Here is an 18,756-nt window from a genome sequence, read left to right on the forward strand (position 1 = left end):
AAGTTCTACACATAGATCTAAACCTAACACACCATCTACGTTTAAAGTATTGACCATGTCTAAGATTTTATTCTAGAGTTTAGGTCTATGCTAGATTTTTAGGTTTTGTTTATAAGATTTGAACTCTTATCTTGTATGGTCATGGATGATATTATCAAAGGGAATAATAAGATTAATCAAATAAATTGGTTATTAATTTAACAAATATTAACCATGGCTACTATTATATTAAATTACCTAACAACAACCCACGGTGGATCATATTGCTAATAATTCCAAAACAAATAGTAATATTGACAATATCCTTAACATTTAGCCAATGAGGCACTAATAGTCATCCTGATGAGAATAAATAGCGTGCTCTAGAGTTAATAATAATATTTTAAGAATGACATGGTGAAATATTAATATTAAAATAATGAAGATTTTTATATGAATCAACTATTACCCATATGAATAATCTCCTAATGGTGAATTGTATTTTGATATAAAAAATATGGTAATAACAATAGCAATGATAATTAAAATAACTTAAAACTGGACAGAAAGATGTGGGCTCACCTAGTCGACTCAGTTCGAGTCGAGTTGACTCGGCTCAACAAGCACTCTTCTCCCTTTTCTTCCTTCCATTCCTTTTCTTCCTTTTCTTTTCTTCAACTCCCACGTCTGGGAATGACCAGCAAGGAGATGGACTGGACCAGGCCTTATGATTCACAGCCCAGTTGACTCGCCAGTGAGTGCCACGAAGAGGACAACATTCCTCTCCTCCTTCTTCTTCGCTTTCTTCTCCTCTACTTTCTTCTCCACTCTTTTCCTTCTTCTTTCTTTTCTCTTTTCTTCCTTCTTCCCAGCTACTGGGAACACCCAACAAAACTCGCCAACTCGGCCTGTCTCGACCGGGACAGCCCCACTCGCCTCTCTCACAAATCTCCTCCCTCCTTCCTTCTTCCCTCTTCCTGTTTCTCTCTTCTCCTTCTTTTCTTCTTCCAAACAGTCCAGATGTGGCTGGACCCATCGCAGGGGTGGCCCAACATGGCAGACTCGGCCCGCAGTTGGCCCGAGTAGCTCGGTGCAACGGCTAGTGCGGCACTAGCTCGAGTCCACCTGACCTCTCTCTCTCTCTCTAGTTCTTTCTTTCTTTCCTTTTTCTTCTTATCTGTACCGGTTGACAACTACTGGACCAGACCGCACCCAACAGCCTCGGTCCAGTGGCACCAGCAGCACCGTTGAATGAAGAAAACAATCGGGGAAGATGGTGCGCCTCTAATGGTGGATCAAAATCCGGTGGCTCTTTCCTCATTCCACCTGTTGTGGACCGATCTAATGCACCCCAGTAAGCTTGGAGAATAGAATAAATGAAGCTCAGATGAGCTTTTCTCGATGGGTTCGGAGGTGGAAGGGAAATGGCTGGTTTCATGGTTGTGGCTGCGAAAATGGAGGGTGAGCTACTGTTCCTCGATCCGCACGCCTTATATGCTTGCCCTGATCCCTCCTAAACCGTCGGATCAATAGCAAGTGGCCAGGATCTCCTCTGGCTACAACCGCCTCCAAAACAGTGGGTGAGAACCAAAGCAATCCCTGGTTTTACAAGGAACGCCCTAAGCAAATGGATGGCTGAGATTTTCCCAGACAAACGGTCGGGATTCACTGAAATAAAGGGCTGGGATTGGAGGACTTCTTCTCACACGGATCGTAACAGCTGGCGGTTTCCATTTTCGAAAATATGGTTTTGTAGGGCCGATTTGCAGTGAGGATAGTGCGTCCACACGTGTAGGAAAATCTTCTATGACAGCTAGGTTTTGGTCAGCCCCACACTCTAGAGATGGTGGACGGTTTGGATTTTCTGATCGAATGATCATGGTGGCTCACGGATCAATCAAACGGGCGTTGCTCGTTTTGCTGGAAGAGAACGAAAGAAGAGGAGATTTCCTCTTTAGGCTTCATCGGGTCAGTTGTGCTTAACCGAGCTTGCAACTCCGGTGCACAGCGGGTGCTCCTGCACTGTGTACACGTGCAAGGAAACGTGGGTACACAAGTGGATTTGATGAAATCCACACCGCCCATTAGGTTCTAAGGGTCCAGTTAGGGACCTGGACCAAATATGAGGCAGATCCAAGGTCTAGGTGGGGCCCACAACCCGATTTGGGTCGAATTGGTGGATTCTCATCAATCTAATGGTCGGATTGTCCCGAAATTGAACGTCAATGGCTAAAAGGGTCCAAGGGTCCATTTAAGGCTTTCATTAACCAATACTAATATTAATATGTATGTACTTGTAATTAAAATGGTCAAAAACTCATACATATATATATATATATATTTAATATGCTATTAATCACATATTTATTAATATATAATTCCTAATATACGATATCATATTACACACATGTATGGATTGAAAGTTGTATAATGTCTCATATACCATCTTATTTAAATATCTAAAAAAATTTTGTATATATGTTTAATACTACGTTGATATTTATATTTTAATTATACATTGAAAAATTATTATCCACTATGTTTAGTTGATATAATATTACTTTCATAATATTATATATACATTACATATATAGGTGCGGACTATTTTTCAACGGTCAAATTTAAACTAGGATGAACGTGAGTGCTTACTTAGGTCTGGCTTGTATTTATGCTAAGCTTGGTTATATGGTAACACCCGAGTACTGGAAAGTACGGGGTGTTACAATCTACCCCCCTTAAAGAGAATTTCGTCCCCGAAATTCAATGCTTCTGTTATTATTAGGGACGATGATAATATCCATTATTTTCTTACATGTACAAACGTATGCCACTAGGCGCCCAAAACTGAGGTCGTTACAATCTACCCCCCTTAAAGAAGAATCTCGTCCCCGAGATTCTTATGATACTCTTTCCAATTTTTTTTTTAATGGTACAAGTAGCAGGGTTATCCTATCGCTTGTCAACGTTTAAAATTTCCCATAGTATCTACAAAGATTACAAGTTCATTTAGGTGGCCACTAATAATATTTTGCATCTTTCTCTTTATTTTCTCTTTCTTTTAATGATGGTTTCACTACTGACTAAAGTACATTGCAATTTTCTACTTTCATGCTTAAGCCAACACGAATAGATGGTTGTATTAGGTTTGAGCCTGATACATTAGTCGTCTGCCTGCAGGACAGAGGATTTTGGTATCAATTCACAATCCTGTTAAATCTCGATCTTCTACCTGATCAGGGCATTGAGATCATCAAGATTTGCTAGGACTTAGAACTTGAGCCCAAACTGCGTAAGCTTCGCTTAAATATGGTTCCATCAATCCGAGATCCTGATTGTTCCAGAGTCATGGGAAGTATTATCTGATTTTCCTACATCCATAACGGATAAGACCACATGGCCCATTATGCTTCCAATGCGCACTCTGATTCCTTAATGCACTAATTGAAAATTCCAGAATCAAGATTTTTACATGAAGTTTGAGTCGAAAATTTCTAAAATCACTTAGAATTTCAAATCTAATCCCAACATGCATATCCTAGGGTTGAAAATTTACCCAAAGTCCCATAACTTCACCTCTATTTAATTTCATGTGCTAGAATTTGTAGGAAATACTATTTCTAGGTAGAGGTATGTGTGAAAGAATTCAAATTACATTTCCCATTGCGATTCCTTAAGTTTAGGGAGTGCTTATGTCTAACCTAATGTACAATGTGGTAGATAAGGAGTTTCCTACGAAGCCTAAATTCAATCCATTTGATTGATTACTACGATGACGTTATCCCTAACCATGAAATCTTAAGAAATTTCATATCCCGAATTTCTAGCAAATTTTCATTTGGAAGTTAAGTATAAAAATGTTCTGGTTTGGTCCTTTTATACATCATAGTGGGCATTTGTACATCCACAATACTTAAGTTTAGTTTCTAATTTCAAATGACTAATCCTAAAATCTCTCAAGGGAACCTACACTCATTTCTAAGTCCTACAGTTACCAAAACAATCTTCCAAGGAGCTTAACATTTTGAAGTATCTATATTCTCAAAACTATAATTTTTGCAGGGAACTTTCCATAAGTTCAATGACTAAATGTTCTGAGGGTCCTAAGTTCATTTCTATGTTCTCCAGCCATTCAAATAACTTTTCTAGGAGCCTAAAATTTTGAATCACTATGTTCTCAATTCCTCCTAATTTCAAATGGCTAACTTAATAGTTTCTAAGGATCTCTACATGAGTTTGAAGTCCAAAGGTCTAGTCCTGAAAATTTCAAGGGTCTAAAGTTTGAAGTAGCTATATTCTCAAGTTGTCCTCCTACAATATTTAGGTTTAGTTCCAAGTTTAAGAAACTACTCTGATATTCTATAATAGGGAACTAAGCTTTGTCTCTAAATTCAAATGGCTAACCTAGAATGTTAAAGGGACTTAGGTCCAGTCTGAATTTCTAAGATTTCCAACAACTTTCTTAGGGGACCTAAAACATTGAATATCTATATTTTTAAAGGAACCTTAGATCATTTCTAATTTCTATGATCGTCCAAAACAATCATCTAGGGGCCTAAAATTCTGAGTCCCTATATCCTTAATTTATCATAGCTACAGGGGAGATTCATATAAATTCAAATGGTTATTCTAATAATTACAAAAGGGAACCTACGTTTAATCCTAAGTTCAAATAGTAGTTTTGGTGGTTTACATGGGAACTAAGTTTTTTTTTTTTTTTACTTCTAAGTTTAAAGGTCTAAGCCTAAAATTTTTAAGGGAACCTAAGATCATTTCTAAGTTCTAAAATTCTCCAAACAATGTTCTAGGGAGCCTACATTTGAGCTTCTACATTATCGTTTCTTCCTAATTCTAAGGGATTTCTACAAAAGTTAACATCAAAAGGCCCAACCTAAAATTTCAAGGGAGCATAAGGTTGAAGTCTCTATCTTCTCAAATTTCCCTTTACTGTAAGGGAATTTCACACAAATTCAAAGGATGTTCTAGTAATTACTAAGGGGACCTAAGTTTGGGTTTCTACGTTCGCAACTATTCTTCTAAGTTTAAGGGAAATTCACCTAAGTTCAAATTTCTAATTCCAACATCCTAACTTAAGACAATTAAGGCTTGTATAAGATCATTTCCCAAGGCCAAGTTTGTCCAAACTATGCTCTGATACCAACTTGTAACGCCCCGAATTTTCAAGACCCAAGTATATGACCCATGTCCCAAAAACCCGAGTGTTAGCTTTTAAAGGATGGTCAAATTCGAGTGCACATTTTCTTTTCCTTCATCAGAGTAAGCAAATGAGCGTAGTGTGGACAAATTAACATAAAGGAAAATTTCATTATCATTCAAATTTACAAGAAGTTGCCCATAATGACTTATACAAACCAATGTCTCTGAATTTAATAAGTACAAGATTTACAAGAATTTAATACATGAAGAATAGTGAAAAGCATATAAATATAAGCCACGAGATCATGCAGCTCCTCCAGGTAAATATAGCCATGCATCCCTGGTGATCGTACCCTGCTCCTCATCAAGTCTGAACAAGCATATTACTAAAGCCACCTATACTACCTGTACAGTTGTATATTTGATGGATGAGTGGTCAACTCAGTGTGAATTCCCCTCAAGATTACACACCGCCGCATTAGGTAAGAAATAGTATAAAACATCTAGACAACCAAAACAGAGTAAATGCAGTCTTATTAGGTGCATGGATGCATGAATGCAATCATCGACCCGGGTAAATCATCCGGACGGTCGGAGCCCCAGGAAAAACATCCAGACAGGCAATGGGGTCGTCACCCAAAGATATGAGTGGTCATCAGCGCAACACGCAGCGTAATCGTATGGGCATGAGTGATCCAAGTCATCATCATAAATCGATCGACTGGTCATTAGCACAACTCGCAGCGTAATCGCATGGGCATAATGATCCAAGCCGTCTAGTATGCCATGCATGCATGATTAGCCAAGTCATTATTAGTCCATTTACAACCAGCCAATTTAGATAAGCTCAAAGGTCACTACGGGGAGCACATGGCCCAGCGTAGGCCGACACCTCGGGCATAGTGTCCCATTACCACCATCCCCGGCTCATGAGGCTACCATCTTAGGATGTTTAATGGAAACCCGTCGACTAGTGGCCAATCATATTACAATATATGGGGCTTACTATCGTATAGTTAGACGGTATAAAACATCAAACCCATATAGGAAAAATATCAAAACAAAGCCACATAGGGCGATATCAAACAAGCCACATAGGGCAATTATCAAAATAGGCCTCATAGGGCGAGTGTCAAAACCATGCGATAAAAGACCATCCTTGAAAACCATTTGGACACAATAACCCTGGATGGTAGGCCCACATCAATGATCCGTTTAGACCACTACTCAATAACCACTAAGTCGAAGGTCCATTTTAATCACAACTAGTCGGGTTACATCCCAAGTATGAGTGTACATTTATAGGTCGGGGTTTCCCACTAATGTACCAGTTTAAAGTCCATAAGCAATACACAAATAGTTCACAAGCATGAACAAATATACAGGATGAACATTAAGCAGGCAATATAGCAATTCAATTTCCACCAACTAATACATGTGATTATAAGAGAGAGATATCAATTATAATTTTTTAATAAAAACTATAACTTAAGCTAATGAGAATATGGAAAGCTCAAGGGGAAGAATCATCACCTTATACTTTGAATCGCCTTCTAGTGTCGCTAAATAATTACACCCTTAGAATCGTATCCTATCATAAATCATGAACTTATACAATTAGATCCAAGTTCTACACAATACCTAGGTTTAAGATCATGGCCTAGGGTTTGAATTATTTACCTTAGGGTTCTTAATGTAAAATTTAGATTTTTATCTTAGGGTTTAACCTTAAATTTAGATTCTAGGATTTGAACTCTACTTAGTATATTAATTAAAATTAGATTTTAATAATTACAAGATTACTATTAGTGTTAGTCTTATAATTTATATCAGCTAATATGTTAATAATGATAGTTCATAAGTCTATATTTAAATATGGCGTCATTAAGTTCTACACATAGATCTAAACCTAACACACCATCTACGTTTAAAGTATTGACCTTGTCTAAGATTTTATTCTAGAGTTTAGGTCTAGGCTAGATTTTTAGGTTTTGTTTATAGGATTTGAACTCTTATCTTGTATGGTCATGGATGATATTATCAAAGGGAATAATAAGATTAATCAAATAAATTGGTTATTAATTTAAAAAATATTAACCATGGCTACTATTATATTAAATTACCTAACAACAACCCACGGTGGATCATATTGCTAATAATTCCAAAACAAATAGTAATATTGACAATATCCTTAACATTTAGCCAATGAGGCACTAATAGTCATCCTGATGAGAATAAATAGCGTGCTCTAGAGTTAATAATAATATTTTAAGAATGACAAGGTGAAATATTAATATTAAAATAATGAAGATTTTTATATGAATCAACTATTACCCATATGAATAATCTCCTAATGGTGAATTGTATTTTGATATAAAAAATATGGTAATAACAATAGCAATGATAATTAAAATAACTTAAAACTGGACAGAAAGATGTGGGCTCACCTAGTCGACTCAGTTCGAGTCGAGTTGACTCGGCTCAACAAGCACTCTTCTCCCTTTTCTTCCTTTTCTTCCTTTTCTTTTCTTCAACTCCCATGTCTGGGAATGACCAGCAAGGAGCTGGACTGGACCAGGCCTTATGATTCACAGCCCAGTTGACTCGCCAGTGAGTGCCACGAAGAGGACAACATTCCTCTCCTCCTTCTTCCCTTTCTTCTCCTCTACTTTCTTCTCCACTCTTTTCCTTCTTCTTTCTTTTCTCTTTTCTTCCTTCTTCCCAGCTGCTGGGAACACCCAACAAAACTCGCCAACTCGGCCTGTCTCGACCGGGACAGCCCCACTCGCCTCTCTCACAAATCTCCTCCCTCCTTCCTTCTTCCCTCTTCCTGCTTCTCTCTTCTCCTTCTTTTCTGCTTCCAAACAGTCCAGATGTGGCTGGACCCATCTCAGGGGTGGCCCAACATGGCAGACTCGGCCCGCAGTTGGCCCGAGTAGCTCGGTGCAACGGCTAGTGCGGCACTAGCTCGAGTCCACCTGACCTCTCTCTCTCTCTCTAGTTCTTTCTTTCTTTCCTTTTTCTTCTTATCTGTACCGGTTGACAACTACTGGACCAGACCGCACCCAACAGCCTCGGTCCAGTGGCACCAGCAGCACCGTTGAATGAAGAAAACAATCGGGGAAGATGGTGCGCCTCTAATGGTGGATCAAAATCCGGTGGCTCTTTCCTCATTCCACCTGTTGTGGACCGATCTAATGCACCCCAGTAAGCTTGGAGAATAGAATAAATGAAGCTCAGATGAGCTTTTCTCGATGGGTTCGGAGGTGGAAGGGAAATGGCTGGTTTCATGGTTGTGGCTGCGAAAATGGAGGGTGAGCTACTGTTCCTCGATCCGCACGCCTTATATGCTTGCCCTGATCCCTCCTAAATCGTCGGATCAATAGCAAGTGGCCAGGATCTCCTCTGGCTGCAACCGCCTCCAAAACAGTGGGTGGGAACTAAAGCAATCCCTAGTTTTACAAGGAACGCCCTAAGCAAATGGATGGCTGAGATTTTCCCAGACAAACGGTCGGGATTCACTGAAATAAAGGGCTGGGATTGGAGGACTTCTTCTCACACGGATCATAACAGCTGGCAGTTTCCATTTTTGAAAATATGGTTTTGTAGGGCCGATTTGCAGTGAGGATAGTGCGTCCACACGTGTAGGAAAATCTTCTGTGACAGCTAGGTTTTGGTCAGCCCCACACTCTAGAGATGGTGGACGGTTTGGATTTTCTGATCGAATGATCATGGTGGCCCGCGGATCAATCAAACGGGCGTTGCTCGTTTTGCTGGCAGAGAACGAAAGAAGAGGAGATTTCCTCTTTAGGCTTCATCTGGTCAGTTGTGCTTAACCGAGCTTGCAACTCCGGTGCACGGCGGGTGCTCCTGCACTGTGTACACGTGCAAGGAAATGTGGGTACACAAGTGGATTTGATGAAATCCACACCGCCCATTAGGTTCTAAGGGTCCAGTTAGGGACCTGGACCAAATATGAGGCAGATCCAAGGTCTAGGTGGGGCCCACAACCCGATTTGGGTCGAATTGGTGGATTCTCATCAATCTAATGGTCGGATTGTTCCGAAATTGAACGTCAATGGCTAAAAGGGTCCAAGGGTCCATTTAAGGCTTTCATTAACCAATACTAATATTAATATGTATGTACTTGTAATTAAAATGGTCAAAAACTCATACATATATATATATATATTTAATATGCTATTAATCACATATTTATTAATATATAATTCCTAATATACGATATCATATTACACACATGTATGGATTGAAAGTTGTATAATGTCTCATATACCATCTTATTTAAATATCTAAAAAAAATTTGTATATATGTTTAATACTACGTTGATATTTATATTTTAATTATACATTGAAAAATTATTATCCACTATGTTTAGTTGATATAATATTACTTTCATAATATTATATATACATTACATATATAGGTGCGGACTATTTTTCAACAATCAAATTTAAACTAGGATGAACGTGAGTGCTTACTTAGGTCTGGCTTGTATTTATGCTAAGCTTGGTTATACGGTAACACCCGAGTACTGGAAAGTACGGGGTGTTACAATCTACCCCCCTTAAAGAGAATTTCGTCCCCGAAATTCAATGCTTCTATTATTATTAGGGACGATGATAATATCCATTATTTTCTTACATGTACAAACGTATGCCACTAGGCGCCCAAAACTGAGGTCGTTACATTGTGACATACCAGTTAAAAATTTGAAGCTTTACTTTGGTGTGAATAATCTTTTATTGGGAAGTTCATATTCTTTTTCAATATTGTTGCATTAATGACAGAATAGACAATTAAATCTGCACATGCACAGGGATCTCTATTGATGTTCATGCACATTCCCATCTCTGATCCAAAAGGAGATCAAATGGGAGAAGCTAGAAAGAGTCACATCATACCTTCCGTAGTGTTTCAGGAAGAAATTGCTTCGGATGATTCTGAAGAAGAGGAAGAACAACACAATTTCCACTCTTTACAAGCAATATGAAGCACACTTGATTTATTAAATCTTCTAGAGAGTGCAAGATCAACAGATTTTGGAGAATTCCAGTCAACCACATTGGGGTCTTCATATCTCCAACCATACTACATAAGAAAATCGATACAGTTACCAAACATCAGTGAAAATATGTAAACTTACTCTATTAAGATGCCCAACAAACATGCAGTTCAACTATTAAAACATTTACATCCATTTTCAGTTGGGTCTCATCAAAAGGAACATGGTTGGTTGTAATTTTGGAACAAGAAGCCTGATAAGAGATTCTCAACCATATGTTTCACACAAAAATGCCATTATTATTACAATAATGATAGATTGATAGTGACTATTTAATTTCAGATGAAAACATGTATGATGTTATTAATCTTAGATTTCAGACTGAACATCAAAGGCACATGATGCGATTGATGCTAGTGTAATTAGCTACAAGCTTAGAGACACATTATCTAAGACAACATGTTCAGGGATGTAACATCTGCCACTACTACCGTTATTTCCCAAGCTCCCGTCGTCAGGGCTACTTCCTCTGAGGCTTTCGATTCCCATTTCAGATATCCGAGACAACATCCCAGGAGAGGAAGCTTGGCCTGGCAAAAAGCTTATCTGGTTCTACTTCTATTAACATAATTCGAAAAAGATAAAAAGATTAAAAAAAAAAAAGAGGAAAAGAAAGAAAAGAAAAGCCAAATCCGGAGAGAGAGAATCTATACCATTTTCCACAGATAGGTGTGAGAAAAGCCCTGCCAGCGAGCTGCTATGCCTAATAATATTCAAGCTATTTCCACCACTTTTCACCAGGGATGAATCCAATGCCATTGAATATTGTTAAGAACTTAGGTTTCATGATACAGAACATTCCAATATTTGACTTTCCCATGTAGTAGTAGTAGTGGTAATCTAAGCATTGTCCCAGCTAAAAGAATCCAGTTCCGCATTCAACTCTATCAATGATATCATTAAACACAATTTTTTAAATATATAAATTCCAACTGAACTTTGGAAGGCATCAAAATCCATCATCAAGTGAGGATTAAATAACTTATCTTAATTAGAGTTACAGAAGCTACACAATGCATTTCAATAAACTGAAGTTACTGAATACTAATGTCTTCAATGAAGAGTTTTGGTGCTCAAATGATCTTCATGTGAGGATTTTGAATTCAACAGAAGTATCCAGCCCTCTGGTTTATGACCATGAACCTTATTTACTAAAATGGGAAAGGGAGCAACAACTTAAACAATATTAAAAGTAGAAGATTCATGTAACTCTATACTATACAACTACAGGAGGAAAGAAGGAAAAGATGTAAATAGAACAAAAAAAAAAAAAACAAAAAAAATCACTAAAATAATCTGCAGTCATTATGGAGAGGACAAAGACATCCAGATAGTGATCATATGAGTTATTATTTTTATTTTTTTTATCAATTTTTCAGAAATTTTCCTTTTTAAGAAAAAATAGAAAAAACAATACCATTGATGGTATGATTAGATTCGACCTCTACTACATCTAATGATACAATTATGACTTGGACAACATTGCTTAATAAAATCATTAACGAAATAGAGGTTTCCTATTGCTAAACATCCTTACATTACTAATAATAGAAAAAAGCTTTGCCAAACCCATATGTCCATATATGGTAGTTCCTCTACATGCCAACACATCGCTAAATGTCACATATGTCTGAGATCCAAGCTGTCCATTAGCTTAGCCCCACATTATTGAGGTACTGGCTAGATAGCTAGACCAGTCCACTCATCAAATGGGCAACAGTGCACAAAAGAAAAGTACCACTAACAAATTTTGGCCAAGTTCTTTTCAACTGATAGTTGGTTCTACGAACTGTGACTCACCTGATGTTTGGGCCATGAAAATTAAGTCATGGGGCCAACTGATAGACAGCCTGGATCACACACACGCTCAATGTTGTTGTGCAAAGGGGCTGAATTTATACACTTGTTTGGGGTTAGCAAATGCCAAAATAAACAAACTTGCCATTGTTCTAGGGCACTATAACCTTATAATGATTCAAACAAGCTTCAACAGGTCCCCATTATACCTCTGGTATTAGTGCTGCTTAATTCAGGTATTATTTTGATGTGCCCCAAAATACAGATATATCCATTACTGCTATACATACAAGGTTAAGAAGAAAAGAGGATTTGCACTAGAACCCTATATGATTTTTTATGGGTGTTTGTGTGAAGAGAATACAATATGTTGGCATTCTGGAGATAAGGTGCCCAATACAACAAGATCACCTAAAAAAATTCCATGAAGAAGAGATTCACATTACTAGCATAACTACTTAGTTTGAGAAAAACCTATTCATATCTGAACAATTAATGCACTTGGAGTTCTACACCCCAATCTGCTTGTGAATGAATCGCACCCCCAAGCGAGTGAAGTACAGATAAAAGTTCAGCATACCCATAAAAATTTTCATTAAACACTAAAACATGACATCACTGTGCTTGAAATGTAAATATTACAACATTCACATCCACACATACATTCCACAAATTTGAATGAAAAGAAATATAAAACTTAAGCAAGCATTTAAATCATAAGACAAAGAGTTATAGTGGTTTGCCTGTGTGTACACCAACTGTTCAACAACAACCACACAGTGCTACTCCACTCCTAATATCCTCACACAGGGGATATGAGCGTTCACTATCAAAGATAGGTTTTCCAGGTTCACCCAAAACCTTCACAATTGTGTTTTTCTCTGTGGGCTTACACAATTAAAAAACCTATCTTCTGAGTTTTCCTGGCTCTCCTTAGATAACCAATACAATGAGATTTTTCTGGCAAATCCCAAAAGAAAAACCAAATGAAAGTAAATTACATAAATGTCAAATACCTGACTTTCTCCTTCATTGTAGTAGCCCAGAAGAACCAAGTCAGAGTAGAGATTTGAATTTCAAAGTTCAATGTCCAATACTCACTTTGTAATGGTTCTATGTTCTAACAGAATTTAAATTAAACCAATTGTGCGTAGCTCTATTTGATTTTGATTCCAAGAAGATGGAATACAGCAATTCCACTTTTCAAATAAGATTGGAATACAGGAACAAAATCAAATAAGGAAAGCTAAAGAAAGAGAATATTAAATATGTACACTTAGCTTAAAATGGAGCATAAACTTATCTCTCAGAAGGCCGAACTAAATTAGCTTCAATTTCATGTTTTATTCTAAGATTCGTGCTCTATTTATAGGTGAACAAATCACGTCTTCGACTGGTCTAAAGACCTCTACGACAGGTCGTAGAACCAATAGATATTTGAAAATTCAGGCGTGATAAGATCTGGCGGTTTCACGACTGGTCGTAGGTGGTCTACGACTGGTCGTAGATCCCCTTCAACTGGTCGTATGTTTTACACGACTAGTCGAAGCTAGCCAATCTTCAACGTTGTACATTGAGTCGTAGCTCTACGACAGGTTGAAGAAACAGTTGACACTGTTCATATGACTAGTCGAACAAACCCTAAGACTAGTCGAAGCCAAATTGAAAATATCTGAATTTTGCAACAACCTTCGACTGATCTAGGAAATTCTTAGACAGGCCGAAGCAGTGCTAGGACTAGTCGAACAAGGTCCAGGACTAGTCCTAGAACAGCCTAAACTCACATATATAAAACATATGAATTATGTATCTAGAATAACCTACTCTAAAGGTCAACCTAAGGTCAGTCATACCTCAATAGTGAAGTAAGGACATTGAAACTTAGAGACAAGAGACCTTTGAAAGTAGCAAGGCTTGAAGTGTTGATGGAGCTCAAACTTGAAAACTTCTTGAGATTCTTGACTCGGGAACAGTGCTTGTCAAATAAAGCTAATCTTGAGTAAAGCATTGTTTTTCACAGATGCAAGCTACATAACAGTGTCTTTGGCACCACAAATTTGACAGCAAAAAGGGTTATAAACTATAGCACTTACAATCTCCTCCTTTGTCAAATTAGTGACAAAACACACTTCCAAGATATGTTACATAACATAGAATATCTGATTAAAGAATCAGGCACCAATTGTTATATCAGGTACCAGTTGTTATCAACCGGCATACATGATCCTACAAACCTGTAAATCAATATTCAACAAACATACAGTCCACTTCTGCACATACTCCCCCTGAGTAACATACAGTGCTACTCCCTCCTCATAACATACTCATTCATTAGACACATCACATCCATATCCATTCTCTCCCTTTTTGTCACAATAGGACAAAGGAAGCATATAACAAATGGCTGAGGAGAAATAAGGAAAGAGATATATAAGTGGAAACAAGACAAGATATGATTAACTAGCATAAATAGCTCACATAATTCATAAACTGAGTGAAGTTAAAGATAGTTACAGTCTTAAAACCAGTTAAGCTAACACAAGAGTAATAAAGTTATAACAGACCAACTAACTTAAAAGAACTAATCTGAACCAGATGAAGGAGCAGGGATGGAAGGATCAAGTTGAAGCATGCCCTAGTTCAAGCGCCTAAGATATTTGTGCATATACTTGAACTACAAAATCATGGGCAACAGACATGTTTTCCATCTTAGCATTCATATTCTCAACTTTATCTTCCAATGCACATAGACGTGCATCAAACTCAGAAGGCTCAAAATCTGGATCATTTCCATAATCAGATCCAAATTCTTCAAAAATATCATCCATGTTAATATCATCAGGATGAAGATCACTAGCTTCTTCCTCACGTTCAGCTTCAGCATTGCCACCACCAACACCTTGACTAGGAAGGAAATCAAGCTTCATCTTATTAATATTAGAATTGTTAAATATCAGATGATGGATAGGAGCCTCTCCAATCGGCATATCGACTAGCACATGCGTAGCCAACACAGTCATCAAATAACCAAAAGGAATGTCACTGTAACCAGGATGGAGTCGAAACTGAATAATGGAGTGACAAATCAAGGATGGTAGACAAACATGAGCACCGCTAGCAATAGCATGAAGAACACAGACCATGAAGGAAGTCAATTCAGATTTATTACCCGATCGAAGATACAAGTTAGACACAAAGATTTTGTGAAGAACTCTGTATTTGGGTAACAGATATTTTGAAGGAAGCGCATTCCCTTTATGAGTCCATTGAACATCCAAATTGCATAAATCTTTAGTGAGCATACATTTTTCAGATACAGAGGGTTTTTCAGATAAGTTATGGATAGGAATGCCCTCATCATTAACGGGGATTTCCATAAGAGCTGAAATCAAATGACGATCAACGTCAAATGGTCCTTCTCTAGTGGCTATCTTAAAAGATAATTTTTTCAATGAAAAATCACATATGCATGTAAACATAGACTGGGCAATGGACCAGTATGCTGGCCCACCCCAATGTAATAAGTTATCCCAACCTAAAGCTTAGAGCATAGGAAAGATCTCAAATGAAGCAACATGATTAATGTCAACAGGATGTTCAACAATAACATTACGTAATCTGATATCCCGAACATAAGATGGATCGTCCTCGGGAGCTCGAAGATGATGCTTAGTGATAGGGGCCAACCTGGAGGAAGAAGATGGACCACGAGATGTTATCTTTCTCCCTCTAGATGCCATTTGCAACAAGGATTTCAAGAAAATAGAGAGTTGCAAAGGATTGAGAAGTGGGTTTTCTCAAATCAGATTTTACCTAAGAAAAACCCTAAATCTCAACGAAATTTGAAATAGATAACTTCAAGAGAAAAATATAAGAAATCTAGACTCAAATCTACAAGAAAAATGCAAATGGAGCACTAACCTTGAAGATTTTGAAAGAAGGGTTCAACTGGTCGTGCGTTAGCCCATTGGAGAGTGAAGAAGAGATGAAGAAGAAGAAGCATTTTTCCCAAATTTTAAGTGATTCACGCGATTCATGACTAGTCGTGGATGTACACGACTGGTCGTAGCATGACTGGTCATGTAGATTCACGACTGGTCGAGTACCGGCCAGAAAAACTGATTTCCGACATTATAATAAAAATTAGAAAACAAATCAAGCAATTATATACACTATGATACAAATAGGCATAAACAATCACTTTAAAATGCACATGCCAAGATCAAACTTTATTTTGTTAAACCTGCTTTTGTCGAGTGGTTTAGTGAAAATGTCAGCACGTTGATTTTCGGTAGGGATATATTCCAAAGATATAACCTTTTCTTCTACTAATTCTCGAATATAATGAAATCTAATGTCAATATGTTTAGTACAAGAATGCTGAATTGGATTTTTTAAAATATTTATGACACTGGAATTATCACAATATAATAACATAGAATCCTGTTTAATTCTATAATCACTTCGCATACGTTTCATCCAAACTAGCTGAGTACACGCATTACCAGCTCCGATATATTCACCTTCAGCTGTTGAAAGTGATATAGAACTTTGTTTCTTGCTAAACCAAGAAACTAAACAATTTCCAATATAGAAGCAACCACCACTGGTTGATTTTCTATCATCAAGATTACCAGCCCAGTCAGCATTCGAGTACCTAGCTAATTGAACACTAGTCTCATGAGGATACCAGAGACCGAGATTAACAGTACTTTCGACATATCGTATAATCCGCTTAACAGTAGTCAAGTGCGACTCTTTAGGATCAGACTGATATCTAGCGTAAATACTAACACTTAGAGAAATATCGGGTCTACTAGCAGTTAAATACAGTAAACTACCAATCATACTCCTATATAATTTCGGATCCACATTTTTACCTTTAGAATCTTTTGAGAGTTTCAAAGTTGTACTCATAGGAGTATCAAAGTTCTTGCCATTCTTAAATCTGAATCTCTTAATCAAATTCATAGCATATTTAGATTAAGAAATGAACATTCCATCAGGTTTTTGTTTAACTTGCAACCCAAGGAAATAATTCAATTCCCCAACCATGCTCATTTCAAACTGAGATTTCATCAAATTTGCAAACTCAATAGTCATGTTAGTACAGGTAGATCCATAAATGATATCATCAACATAAATCTGTACTATAAGAATGTGATCATTATGTTTTTTAATAAACAGAGTCTTATCAACACATCCCATTTAAAAATTATGGCTTAATAGAAACTTTGTTAGTTTCTCGTACCATGCCCTAGGAGCTTGTTTTAAACCGTCAAGTGCCTTTTTAAGGTGACACACATGATCAGCATTTTTGGAGTCTTCAAAACCCATCGGTTGTTCAACATAGACTTCCTCATGCAGGTCACCATTTAAAAAAGCACTTTTCACATCCATTTGGTAAATCTTAAACTTTCTAAAACACGTAATGGATATAAAGAGTCTAATTGATTCAAGATGTGCTACTGGTGCAAAGGTTTCATCAAAATCAATACCTTTAATTTGAGTGTAACCTTGTACCACTAGTCTAGCCTTATTTCTAATTATATTGCCAAGCTCATCAGACTTATTCTTGAAAATTCATTTGGTTCCAATGATGTGTTTATCTTTAGGTCTAGGTACAAGATACCAAACATCATTTCTCACAAATTGGTTAAGTTCTTCTTGCATCGCAACAATCCAGTTTTCATCAGCAAGAGCTTCTTTTACGTTAGATGGTTCTATCTGGGATGTAAAACATACGTAATTACATATATCCTCAAGTTGTTTATGGGTATGAACACCAGTGAGAGGATTTTCAAGAATCTGTGTGGTTGGATGATCTTTAACAGTCCTCAGTTCAGAATCAGTCTGATTAGATGAAGTATCAGATTTATCGATTACTAGTACTTCATCATTATCTGAACTTGAGACTGGTTTGTTTAAGTGATCATCAATGACTACATTGATAGACTCATGAATCACACCAGTCCTTTTGTTCGGAACCCTATAAGCTCGACTGTTTAAAGAGTATCCTAAAAAGATCCCTTCATCACTCTTTATATCAAACTTTCCCAGATATTCATGATCTCGTAAAATATAACACTTGCTGCCAAACACTCGAAAGTATTTGACAGTAGGCTTTTTATCAAACCACATTTCATAAGTCGATTTATTATTACCTTTACTAATGTAAACCCAGTTAATGATATAGCAAGTTGTATTGACTGCTTCAGCCCAAAGATTCTTAGAGAGCTTCATACTGTTCAACATGACATTAGCCATTTATTGAAGCACTCTATTTTTCCTTTCAACTATTCTATTTTATTGTGGATTTTTGGGTACTGAGAATTCATGTAATATTCCCTGGTTGCTACAGAACTTCTCAAAACCGCTATTCTCAAATTCAGATCCATAATCACTACGAATCTTATTGACTTGAGAACCTTTTTCACTTCTTCAAAGGTTTCTGATTTGTCCCTTAAGAAGACAACCCATGTATATCTAGTAAAGTCATCTACTGTTACCAAGATAGATCTTTTGCCACCTCAACTTCCGTCCTGGTAGGTCCTATAAGATCCATATGGAGAAGCTCAAGTGGTCTTGATGTGGTATTGGAATTCACCTTTTTGTGTGAGTTCCTCATTTATTTACCAATCTGGCATTCACCACATATTTTATCTAACTTTTGTAGTTTGGGTAGACCTCTTATAAGTTCTCGTTTGCTCAATCTATATAGATTTCGATAGTGTACATGTCC

The sequence above is a fragment of the Magnolia sinica genome, chromosome 4, assembly GCF_029962835.1.
Source record: "Magnolia sinica isolate HGM2019 chromosome 4, MsV1, whole genome shotgun sequence".
Classification (NCBI taxonomy): domain Eukaryota; kingdom Viridiplantae; phylum Streptophyta; class Magnoliopsida; order Magnoliales; family Magnoliaceae; genus Magnolia; species Magnolia sinica.